Source organism: Felis catus, chromosome A3 (assembly GCF_018350175.1).
Source record: "Felis catus isolate Fca126 chromosome A3, F.catus_Fca126_mat1.0, whole genome shotgun sequence".
In the NCBI taxonomy this organism is placed as follows: domain Eukaryota; kingdom Metazoa; phylum Chordata; class Mammalia; order Carnivora; family Felidae; genus Felis; species Felis catus.
The window spans coordinates 19,761,794-19,765,601 of NC_058370.1; the positions used below are offsets into that span (position 1 = coordinate 19,761,794).

General features: G+C 51.9%; 1 long non-coding RNA gene across 1 annotated transcript; it reads right to left on the minus strand.

Moving 5' to 3' along the window:
* Positions 1–972: 972 nt before the first annotated feature.
* On the minus strand, positions 973–3,516 carry LOC109498003. The gene is made up of 2 exons (XR_002740971.2): positions 2,109–3,516; positions 973–1,970 (listed from the first exon to the last, which is right to left on the minus strand). It is a non-coding gene; the product is annotated as an uncharacterized LOC109498003 (long non-coding RNA).
* Between the last annotated feature and the right edge of the window lie 292 nt (positions 3,517–3,808).

Below are 3,808 nucleotides of genomic sequence, written 5' to 3' on the forward strand. Positions count from 1 at the left end.
ACCGGCATCTTTTTGTATAATCTAGACTAGGGGCCTGCCAGGTTTTTGTGTAAAGGACCAGATCATGTATATTTTCAGCTTTGTGGGCTATGAGGTGTCCGTCCTAGCTGCTCAGCTCTGCTCTTGTAGCTTCAAAGCAGCCAAGGGCAATATGTATATTCGCACGTATGCTCTGTATGTTCTAATAAAACTTTATTTATAAAAACCAGTTTGCGGATCTCTAAGCAAAATGCCTCCCTTTGTCCTACCGAGCCCTGTGACCTGCTTCCTGCCTCCTTTGTTGCGTTTACCGTTCACAGCTCTCTGTCCCATTCGTTCCACTCCAGTACAAAAATTTCCCTTTATCTCAAGAGCCACCAAGCTCTTTCCTACCTCAGGACCTTTGCATATCCAATTGCCTCCACCTCTTCGCCTGGACGGTTCTATAATGTTTGATGTCATACGAGAGCACATCAGATGCCATCCTTTGTGGCTTCTGTGGCATCCTCATTGAATGGAGTTTCCTTTGAAAGCTTTTCCTGCCCAGATCATCTTCTTTCAGTTTCTCTTGCCTCAGTCCTTTGGTTCCCACCCTTGGGAGGACATATGACAAATATTCATGACCTTACTGTTTACTTGTATTTTGGTTTCCGTTTCCCTCCCCGCATTGAATTTATGCCCGTAGAGGCCAGGTACCCTGCCTGTTTCAGTCTCTGCCCTCTCCTATTCCTTGGCACGGTGCTTGGTATATAATAGTCTCTCCATTTCAAAGGCAGACATTTAAGGGGCACCTGCGTGGCTCTGTCAGTTAAGCATCCGATTCTTGATCTTGGCCTAAGTCATGCTCTCGGGGATCATGAGATCAAGCCCTGCATCCAGCTCTGCCCTGACAGTGCGGAGCCTGCCTGGGATTCTCTCTCCCTCTCCCTGCCCCTCCCCGCTCTCTCTCACAGTAAATACATAACCTTAAAAACAATAAAGGCAGACATTTAAGACTTCTAAATAAATCTCTATTTAATCAGTGAGCTCACAGTTGAGTAGGGCACAGACAGACACACAGCCACACCCAGGACGTGACGGGCGTGTGTCTGCGTCACAGGGGGCTGGTGGGATTGCCGAGCAAGAAGGCCGCCAGAGTCAGGGTGACCCCACAGCGGGTGAAAACTCAAGTGTCAAAGGGACAGATTCACAGTGGGCAGCAAGAGTGCGGAGCATGGCATGTAAGCAAACAGGTCCACCTCGCACAGACAGAGAAATAAGAGAAGGGAGAAAGGAACCGATATTTACGGAGCACGAACTGGGTGCCAGCTGCCCGTCCCGTATGTTGCACACTTTCTGCACAGCAGCTTTTCAACACAAACACTACCGTTGTTATTAATAATAAATAGTAAGCAAATATCTTGTTCCTATTTTACAGAAATAGAAGCTGAGGTGCAGAGAGGGGAAGTGAGCAGGCCATGGTCCCACAGCTGGTAAGTCCGTCTTCCTCCGTCTATTTCGTGTGACCCACCCGAGAGGTGGGGGGCGTGGCACCCTTGTATTAATTAGCATGAAGTTTTCCTTTCTTCAGGGAGGTGTTTCCCTACATCCGCCAGTGGGATCTAGGGTTAACCACTTCTTCTTCTCTTTGATAAGCTGCTGAGACCCTCGAGGTAGCTGATGGCCTCCACCAGACGGCATTCTCAGGCCCAGCCTGCACGCTGGACAAGAGGAGAGGGAGGGCAGTCTCCTCCCACCTCTGTCTCCTCGGCACGAGTGTATGTGATTCCGTGATTCCCTTCGGTTGTCACGACAGCCACACTGAGAGGCACCTGCTGTCTCTGTTACACACAGCAGTTGACCGCGGCCGGAGAGGGGTGATGGCTCACGGCGACCAGCACGAAGAGCCCCCCCCCGTGAACCAGCACCTTCAGGGCCGACTGAAGTAGGACAAGGGCTGGGAGAGGGTGCCGGGGGACTGGCTTCCGCTGGCCACTCTGGACGGGGACAGCCTTTCCCGAGCAAGAGAGTCCGAGAGGGGAAAGTGAGCACACGTGTCAAAGCAGGAACATCAAATCGCTCGAGGAGAAACTATCATATATATGAGGAAATTCTTAGGCGATTCTGCTGGAAAAAAAAAAAGTGCTTACCGGTTTTTTTCCCCCCACTGAGTGTTCATATAAACCTTCTGGGCGCTGCAGACGGGAGGGCGAGGCGTCTGCGAGGCAGCCGGTCCTTCTCCCTAGGGGCATCAGGAGTGATTTGATTCTGCCAGCTAACGTTGTTCGAGGCCCACTTCATCTCCCCCAGAACTCATCAGAGCTGCTAATAGGCCCTTCAGAGCTCATAAAGAGATGACCAAATCTGGGGCTGGGGGACTCCGGCTCATTTATCTTCCGCAGGCTCGATCAGATCTGATTTTGTACGCTGACGGCTGGCTGGATGCTCGAATGTGGTCTGGCCCGCATCTCAGACACCTGCTCAGCGGGCCTGGGCCCCCCGGGCCCCCAGGAGGGGCCGAGGCCCTCTGACCCGCTAGGGTCTCACTGTCCCGACGCCGCACACAGACACTTACCTGCCAGCCGTATTGATCTGTGCACGAGAAAATAGAAGCATTTAGGCTTGGAAGGGAGCAAGGAGCCCGCTGATGAGAGTGTCAGTTACCACCGTGGGCGCTTTGCCCGCTGCAGTGGCTCCTGTGAGCCTGTGCCTGTGTACCTCCTTACGACCCCGAGGCCTCTTCTCACCTCTGTGCCAGCCAGCTTGTAAGCTCCTACGTGGGGAGAACGTGAAGTCCCCGATTCACCCAGATACTGTTCCACCCTCCCCACCGCAAATACATTTACCAACTCCGTATTAGCACCTTCGAAGGGACTACTAACATGCCGCCACCTTGCAGACAGAGTATTTTTAGCTCAACGTGGGGCTCATCTTTTTAATGAATGCCTTGTATTCCCCTAATTAGAACAGACAGTGTGCACAAGAAATAATTGGGGGATCTTCATCAGATATATGTAACCGATATGTTCTTCAGCCAAGGGGAACAGTGTAGGTGAAAACGATAATAACCATCATCATCATGACAGCCACGTGCACGGCACACATTCACTTCCACGAGGCGGGCACCATTAACGGCACCGTTTTACAGACGAGCACACTGAGGCTTAGGGAATGTTCTGATTAGTACCGCTACCCGGCAAACTACCACACAACTTAACGGCACAAAGTGACATCTGTTTTAGTAAAGCTCACGGGTTTTGTGGATCAGGCCTTTAGAAAGAGCGCGACACTTCCCCTTGTTCTACGAGGTCTGGGGCTTGAGCTGGGGGTTCATTGAAGTCTGGGGTAACCTGAACAGCGGAGGCTTGGGACGGTTGAGCTGGAGGAGTCACTTCCAGGGTGGCTCCTTCACTCCCTTGCGGGCTGCTTGGGCTGGGTTAGCCGAAGGCTGGGCTCAGCTAGAAGTGTAGGCGAGAGTATTGGCCATGGTTGCTCTACATGGTGGTCTCAGGATAGTCAGCCTTCGTATCTGGTGGCCCAGGACTCCAAGCATGAGTGTTGCTAGGGAACCAAAATGACACGGTCTTTTGTGATGTATCTTTGGAAGTCACCTAGAATCTCCTAAGGCCACCCAGACATGAGGGAAGGGGACAAAGTCTCCAGCTCTCAGTGACAGAAGGGTCACAGGCCTGGGTACCATGTTTTAAAAACTGCATCGGAGAGGTTAACTAACCTGCCTGGGATTTCAGAACGAGGAAGAGGCAGCACAGGGATTTGAAGCCAGGTGCCCTGACTCCAGAAGCTTCTCTCTCAGTGACCGCATGATGCTTCAAGCATGGCTAGTTGTGCA